Source organism: Ictidomys tridecemlineatus, chromosome 9 (genome assembly GCF_052094955.1).
Source record: "Ictidomys tridecemlineatus isolate mIctTri1 chromosome 9, mIctTri1.hap1, whole genome shotgun sequence".
In the NCBI taxonomy this organism is placed as follows: domain Eukaryota; kingdom Metazoa; phylum Chordata; class Mammalia; order Rodentia; family Sciuridae; genus Ictidomys; species Ictidomys tridecemlineatus.
Genome location: NC_135485.1, coordinates 51170830 through 51180176, shown reverse-complemented (window position 1 = coordinate 51180176; position 9347 = coordinate 51170830). Strand labels below are relative to the sequence as shown.

At 34.7% G+C, this 9347-nt stretch overlaps 1 pseudogene; it reads left to right on the top strand.

Annotated features, from left to right (window-relative positions):
* Positions 1-1803: 1803 nt before the first annotated feature.
* On the top strand, positions 1804-5466 carry LOC106145090 (UDP-glucuronosyltransferase 2B31 pseudogene; annotated as a pseudogene).
* Positions 5467-9347: the final 3881 nt, after the last annotated feature.

Genomic DNA, 9347 nt, shown 5'->3' with positions numbered 1-9347 from the left:
TTAGTCCTTATGAACTTCAGCATTATGTGTGCTAAGCAGACATTCAAGCAATGCACTTGGGGGTATTGCAACTTCCCTAATTCTGCCATAGCCCTGCATTGTGGGGAAAGCTGGGAGACTACTGAATTCTGCACTCAAGGGAAAACATCTACAAGTACCATGTAATATGCCAATACCAGTCTCAGTCCTTTAAGACCTGGTCCCCACAAATGAGGTTTTCATTAATCAACACAGAGGGTTAGGAACAGGACATCAACCTTACACAGACCATGTCCCCATTTGTTAAATTCTTAGAACAGTTTTTGAAAGACCCTCCCCTTTACTAAGACTGTTCCTTGTAACTCTGAATCTGTCTTTGCAGCAGGGTGTCCACAGGGACTCAGAATTAGTTGTGTTCCTTGTTTTTCTGATTCATAGAGTAGTTACTTCTTAACAATGGGGCCCTTCTAGAGATGGCTCCTGGTTATAACACACTAAGAGATAGTGAGGGTCATATTAAATTCTTCTCTCAGGCTAGCTTTTTATGCAGGAGGAGGCATTTTCAAATGAAACCCTTGAATTGAAATATAAACATTTTAAGAACTCTGGGTTTCCTTAACATTTATTATTACTAGTTTGTGGCTATCATTTTGGTTTGCCTGCTCTCTCCCAGTTTAACTGGTGCTTGCATGTCAGTTTTGCCTTCCCAGGCCTGGGAGGTTGGGTTGTTATTGCAGATTGTTTCATACATTTTTCTGAAATGCCTATCTGCTCCTATATGGTTATAGTTTTCCCAATGCAACTTCCAAGATTCCAGGATTTCTCTTCAGAATTTAACTTCTCCTTTGTTTATCTGACTCTTCTCTCTCTTTGGGTTCTTCCAAGGATGCTAGTAACTCTTATGGGGACTTCTGTGACATTATAAAAACTAAGTGTTGTGTTCATAGTCTGGATTACTCTGGCAATATAACAAATATCCTTTAACATTGAATTCTCAAATAGAGGCCATGACTTCATCAGCCTAGTCATGGGAAAAAAAATTTAGTTTTACACCTCCTGTTGTAAAATTACTGGTTTCTTTCATCATCATGATATTCATTGACATGTTCCAGATGCTGCAACATTTATTTTGTATTAATCTCATTTCAGCATGCATGTCTTATTTCTCTCATAGAAACACATACATCCAGATGACTTTACAATCTGTTCTTTTTAAACCAGAATTTTACCATATGCCGAAGTCCGGCTGCAGCAAAATAACGGGGGGGGGGGGGGGGGGGGACTAGCAACTTGTGTAGGACTGGGAGCCGTTTATTGTAGGACAGGAGCGGTATTTATACATTCCACACAGCTTATCTTAATTAGCATAAACTAGATACAGCAGTCAACCAATAAGAAATCTCCACACTTAATGGCTTGCTGGTGTTACTTCACAAACCACTCCCTCTGGCAAAATGCCAGGCACCATCCAGACTTGTTTACAGACTCTAACATATGCCAGGCACCATCCTGACTTGTTTACAGACCCTAACAACCATAGACCCCTCAAACAACCCAAATCATTCATTAAAGGGAAACCTGAACTGCTTGCCCCCTGTCACCAACTCTCAGCCTGAAGCAATCAGGGTAGTCATCATTCATTTCCCCTCATAACAGTAAGGGTTCCCTTAATCAGGGGGATGGGGAAAATGAAAACAGGGCAATACAGTGATAGTGTAATATAGGGGCACGCTGCAACATGTGGAGCATGTTCCATCAAGAAAGAGAAAGTCTTACTTGCTGGCTGCAATCTGCTTCTCAGTCCTGGGGCCACATGTAGTTAAGATGGCGCCTGGCAGTCAGCCAAGAGGCAGTGCTATGGGTTGTGATGAAAAATCAGACCACCTCCAGGGATAGGTGCAGCACTTTTCTGCCCCTTGTGCACAGCTCCGTGCCTTCTCTTACAAACCATGGAATGGGTGTACATGTGGACTCTCCCAGCCCCTCTGACCTTTATCCTGATTGGCTCCTGTGCATTACATTAGCTGTGTATGCTTCCTCAATAAAAAAGCTCCTGCCTTGACTGGTCTCCCTGAGGTGTGTGATTGTCCTCTGGCGAGGGAGGGTTGGGTGCAGGCAGTCAGTCAATAGATTATGCTATATTCCTCAGCAAAGAAGCTGTTATCTTCAGGAGAAATGCAGGTCCAAAATGCCAGTAAGAATACAAGGTACCCTGTGGGAAGGGAGAGATGGAATTTTATGAGCTTTACAAAGACCTGGTTACAAAACTTAAGAAGATAAGGATAATTACCTGTAACCTTAAAATGTTTTTAGGAGCAGGTTGCAACTAGAACAGGTCAGCATAGTTCAAAGTCACCTAGAATTGCCTTAGCATCCCTATTTCCTTTTTACTGTCCCTTCAATAAATGTATGTCTGCTACTCTGAGCAACATGTATAAAATATTTCCAGCATGACCACAAAAATCAGGAGAGAAAGAACTTCCATGGTTGCCTCAGTTCAGTGGCATAGCTCATGTTCTGTCACAGCATGAAAAGGAATGAAGTCCTGACACATGTTGGAATATCGAGAAGTGACATAATTTTAAGTATTGATATAAATCACCAAAACCCATGACAATTATTTGAAAATGTTGAAATCAATCATAATCCATATATTATATAACAATTATTTGAAATGCCACCAGAATAAGCTTATCCAGAGAGAGAGGAAATTGATTACAGTTTATCTAGGAATGAGGGACATGGAATGGTCAGAGGTACTGGGAGAGTCTGGATTGTTAAATGCCTCAACATTGAATGTTAACTGAGGTTTACAATTCTGAGATTCTACTCTGAAATTAAACAATTGAAGTGTATACTTAAAAATGGTGAGTTTCATCCTATGTGAATTATAGGCAAACAAAGATTTTACTTAAAAAACAATCTGTTAAACAATGATCTATAAGAAATGTTGATTCAACTATGTATTTACTTTAATTCCACCCAAGGCATCTAAAGAAACAAGTCATCTCATTTGCAACCATTCCTCACACTATTCTAAAACTTTTAACATAAGATAGGTGTATTCCACATGCAGGATAATCTATTCTTAACTGCAGGAGAGCATGTATAATTATGAAAGAGTCATTACACATACACAAGCAGGAAGTCACCTAATGATTTTTCAAAGTCACCTTTGATTTTTCTACTTGGCATCCAGATATAATAAATGTTCACTTATGTATTTATTTTTATGCATACAAGTTACTTTTTAACCAAATAATAATTTCTTCTTGGATATTTGCAAGAGCAGAGGGAATTCAATGTGAAAGGAAGCCTTGCATTTCACCAGGATATCTACGAAAATGACTAGTTCTGCTCCTGTTACAGCTGTTACACTTTGGTTCTGGAGGTTGTGGAAAGGTGCTGGTTTGGGCAATGGAATACAGCCATTGGATCAATAGGAAGACAATACTGGAGGCGCTCACACAGAGGGCGCATGAGGTGACTGTTTTGAGACATTCAGGTTCCATTTTTGTGAGTGATGACAAATCATCTGCCATTAAGTTTGAGAACTATGCTTCATCATTTTCAAGAGAATATATAGAGAATTTTTATACTCAATCACTTGGTATAATTATTTATAAAACAGTGAAAAATCCATTTTGGAAATATTCAAGATTTCAAAAAATTATGGGTTAGTTTTCTGATTAAGTAGAGACTATATGTAGAGATGCAGTTTTGAACAAGAAACTTATGGCAAAACCACAAGAATCAAGGTTTGATGTCATTCTTTCAGATGTCATTTGTCACTGTGGTGAGCTGCTGGCTGAAATTCTTCAAAAACCATTTGTTTACAGTCTCTGCTTATCGCCTGGTTACAAAATTAAAAAGTATAGTAGGGTACTACTTTTTTTCTCCTTCCTATATGCCTGTTATATTTTCAGGATTAAGCAATCAAATGACATAAATAACAAAAAGAAAGTACACACAGAATGTGTAATAATAAGTGATTTGAGCACTTTTGTAATAACTCAGAAATTATTTTAAAAATTAATAAATACAAGTGCATATAAAATTTATAGAATCTGATAAATGTAGCTTAAGTGATGAATGTATATTTATGCCATAAAACCTACTCAGTACATTTTTTAAAAACAAAATTATAAATAATATATTGATCAAACATGCAGTAATTAAGTGAGGAAACAAGTATATAAATATTTAACTTGATATTAATCTAAATACATGGGGAGCCATATGAAAATTTTGGTCACATCAGTATTAGAAGCTGACATGTGTTTAATCAAAAAGGATCTTTCTGGGTATTGAGTGAAAATACACAGCAACAGGTAGAATAGAAGAGCAAAATAGAATTGATCAAAGTCATTTCACCCAACATGACGCAATACCTCTTCAAAAACATCAAGTTGATCATTTTTAAATAGTGTTTAACCATATCATTTGCCACACTGAAAATTGTGTACTTCCACTTGGTCCACTAGGTAATATTACCTTTCCCACCTGACCTTCCATTTTCACTTTGGAAAATATTTGTCCAACACCAATCTCCAACTTAAGGAGCTTGAATGACTTCAAACCCATTCTATACAATCACCATTTTAATTACATTTGAACTTTGAAATGGAAGTCAATAAATAAATCACCATCTTAGAAGCTGAATTTCTCAAGACAACAGAATTTTTAAAAAAAATACTTCTGTGGCTGTTCTATGATACTTATTTGACCCAGTTTTGTGAAACTCAAAGAACCTTTCTGGGACTTGAAATTTTAGGCCAATTAACTTTTTAAAATATTGGTATCTTATATTGTTCTATAGATATAAAGAGAATGCTATGAAGTTATCAAGAATTCACCATGATCAGCCAGTGAAGCCTCTGGACCGAGCTGTCTTCTGGATTGAGTTTGTCATGCGCCACAAAGGAGCTAAACACCTCCGGGTGGCTGCCCATGACCTCTCCTGGTTCCAGTACTACTCTTTGGATGTGATTGGGTTCCTACTGGCCTGTGTGGCAACTGTGATATTCATCATCACCAAATGCTGTCTATTTTGTTGTTGGAAGTTTGCTAAAACAGGAAAGAAGAAAAAAGTGGAGTAGTTTATTAGTCCTGAACCTGGAGTCCTGACAGATGGGCCTCTTCCAGTTTACTCCAGCAATAAGATGTTACAATGCTAGCATCCCTTCTGTCTGTGAGAAAACAAATGTTTACAACCTACCTAATCAACTCAAAGTTTCTTTTCCAGAAATTTAATTCCTAGTTAAGGGATATAAACATCTCAGGGGGGAAAAATATCAAACACTGCGGAAGATTAAACTATATGACTATATGAACCTATGTAGAAATTTAATATTATAATTTATTAGTCATACCAAAAAAAACTTAATAAACTTAATTACAATTATGCATTGAGACAAAAAAATAAGGATTCACTCATAGTATCAGTATGGTTTCCCAAATTCCCAGCCTGCTTTAATGTCATTTAGACACAGAATTTTGTACATTTAATTTTCCTGAAGAAAGACACTTTCCTTTTTTCCAGCTAAGTCATTTCCCCATAAAATGTCTTGTAGAATTAGAAGCATAATGATTCCTATCTACTTTCTACAGCACAATTGAGTCATTAAAGAAAATATTAGGTTTCATTACCTCATTATAATTATTTACTCAATCTATCAAATAAATTGAACTGTTTGGCTACTCTCATAATCATGCTTTGGAAATAGACACTAGGTCTCAATTTTAGGTTGTGGTAATACAGAACAGGAACAGGAAAGAAACTTGCTGAATTTTTATTCTTTACTCAAATATGACACAATGTTACCTATATTTGTTACTGTTGTGATGTGAAATGTAATGAGTTTTTGTAGACAGTTTGTAGTTATATTTAAATTCTATAATCTGTAATTATCAAGAGCATGTCTAATTTTTTTTCCTCAGTAGCTTATTGTCTCATATCACCTATAACAGTAGTAAAGGATCTAAATCATTTGGAATGACTGAAAACAAAATTTTCATACTTTTCCTGCAAAATTCAGCATGTTATCTATTATAATACTCGGTAACACTGAAAACATTATAAAAATTATATAAATTGTGTAGAAAATAGGTAAACAAAATAGATGTCTTTTAAGGAAAACATCACTAAACCTTTTTATGATCAAAACGTACCAAATTCAGGAATAGTTAGTATTTTAGTCAGCAATTTTGCTACTGTGAATAAAAGATATACAAAAATGATTACAGAAGAGGAAAAGTTTACTTGAGGGCTCATAGTTTCAAAGGTTTTATTCCATAGAAGGTTGGTTCCATTTCTTGAGTCTGGAGGTGAGGCAGAATATCATGTGGGTATTGTATGGTGGAGAGAATCAGTTAATATAATAATCAGGAGATAGAGAGAGATTTCACTTGCCAGATACAAAATATGTACCCCAAGGCCATGAACCCAATGACCTGCCTCCTGCAGCCACACCCCACCTGCCTTCAGTTAGCACTCAATTAATCCCATTGGGTGATTAATTCACTGTTTGGCTTAAGACTCTTACAACCCAATCATTTCCCCTCTGAAATATCCCCCATTGTCTCTCCTGTGAGCTTTTGGGGGACACCTCAAGTCCGAATGATAATAGTTAGTTATCTTTTTTGTTATAAAGACCACCAGCCAAGCCTCACAAGAAATAGTCTCCATCTTAAGTTATTAATTCAAAATAAATATTAAAATATTTTTTTATCTTTTCCACTTTTTATTGGTGCATTATAATTTTACAAACTGATAGGATTTGTTGTGACATATTTGTACATACAAACAAAGACACAATATAACAATATAATTTGGCCAATATCACTTCCCAACACTTTTCCCCTCTTACCCCACATTCCACCCTTTGGAGGCTTTCCGCTTCTGCTCTTCCACTGATTTTCATGAGATCCACCTCCATCTTTCCTTTTTTGTCTCTAGCTTCCACATCTGAGAGAAAACATAAAAACCTTGACTTCTGAGTTTGACTTATTTATTTTGTTTAACATAATGATCTCTAGTACCATCCATTTTCGTGCATATAACATAATTTTATTTTTCTTTATGGCTGAATAAAATTCCATTATGTATAAAAACCACAATTTTTGTAAAATCCATTCATCCACTGACAGACAGCTAAGCTGGTTTCATAGTTGGGCTATTATAAATTGTGCTGCTATAAATATAAACATGGATATGCATGTGTCAAGGTAATAAGATGACTTTAATTCTTCAGGATAATACTGAGAAGTGGTATAGCTGGGTCTTATGATGGCTCCGTGCCTCGTTTTTGAGGAACCTCTATACTGATTTCCATAGTCGTTATACTAGTTTACAATGTCTCCAATATTGTAAAAGTGTTTTCTGCACATTCTTTCCAGCATTTTATTTTTTATTGATGACTGCCATTCTGACTGGTATAAGATAAAATCCCAATATACTTTTGCTTTGCATTTCCATGAAGATTAAATGTATAAAAGATATTTTCACATTTTTTTGGTTATTTATATTTCTTCTTTTGAGAAGTATCTTTTTTTATTCATTTGCCCATTTGTTTATTTGGTTGTTTGTTTTTTGGTGTAAAGTTTTTTAGATTCTTTCTATATTCTAAATATTAATCCTTAGTCAAATGTGAACTAGCAAAGACTTTCTTCCATTCTGTATGTTTTCTCTTCAAAATTATAATTGTTTTGCTGTGCAGAAGCTTTTTAATTTGATGCCTTCCCTTTTATTAACTCTTAGCATGATTTTCTGAACTTTATCGTTCTATTGAGAAAGTCATTTCCTGTGCCTATATACTGGAGTGTTGACCGTTTGTTTTCTTCTAGGAGTTGCATAATTTCTAATTCCTAAGTCTTTGATCCATTTGGGGTTTATTTTTGTGTAGGGTTATAGTTAGGGGGCTAGTTTCATTCTTCTACACATGGATAACCAGATCCCAGCATCATTTCCTAAATAATAAATCTCTTCTCCAGTGTATTTTTGGCAATTTTGCCAAGAATCAGATGTCTGTAGATTTGCGGGTTTGTCTCTGTGTCTTCTATTTTGTACCACTGGCCTGTGTGTCTGGTTTAAAACAGTACCATGCAATTTTTGTTACTATAGCTCCATCGTAAAATTTGAAGTCAAATATTTTTATGGCTCCAACATCACTTTCTGGGTTTAGAATTACCCTGGCTTTTCTGGGTCGTTTATTCTTCCCAATGAATTAGAGAACTGCTTTTTTCTAGTTCTGTGGAGAATGTCATTGGTGTTCTCATGGTGAATTAATCATATCTGTCTATTGCTTTTGATTATAGGGCATTTTAATAATATTAATTCTGCCTTATCAATGAACAGGGGAAGTCTTTCCATCTTTTGAGATCTTTAATTTCTTTCTTCAATGTTGTCCACATTTCATTGTAGAGGTCTTTCAACTCATTAGAAAACTTTTGTTTAAAATTAGAGAACTTATAGGAAAGGTTTGGATGAATTCTTTTTACATCTTATCTAATAATTTATATATATGTAGATATATATATATATATATATATTAAATACAAATAGAGCTAATACAGTAACTTGGTAAAAATACTGTTAAATCATGAAGACTGACTTAGCTTTCATGCAACTTATGTATTAACAAAAGAGCAATATTCATCAAATAGTGAAAAATATATTACAATCATCAGAAGTTTAAACACTTTTGTATACAAATCAGTGAAGTAGATGGATAAAAAATTCACAGAATTAAAAGTGGCTAATAACATGTAAAAGATGAGACTAGTTATAAAAGGAAATAGACTGTATTCAATAAATTTTAATAAATCCTCTCAGCAAGTCACAAGTAGAAGGACATACCTCAACACAACTAAAGACACATATTCCAGATGCACAAATAACATGATATTGAATAAGGAAAAGTTGAAATTTTTTCTTTGAATTTGGGAGCCAGAGAAGGATGTTCACTTTCACCACTCTTATTCAATATGATATTGGAAGTCCAACCCAGAACAATTAACCAAAGAAAGAAAGAAATTTCATCCAAATAGGAAAGAAAGAAGTCAAAGTATTACTGTTTTGAGTCCACATAATCTTATATAGAAAAAAAAAACCTTTCTTATTCCACCAGAAACCTTTTGGATGGAAAATAATAGATAAAACATTCTTGATAATGTTACTGGATTCATAATCAACACCAATAAGAAGCTACCTGAAAATCAAGAAATAAATTCAATTTATAATAGTTATGGAAAAATAATTAGCTAGCAATAAATTTACCATGAAAGGTTAAAAAATAAAATGGTAATTCTGAAACACTGATAAAATAAATTGAATGAGTCACATACAAAAATGTAAAGACAGACCATCT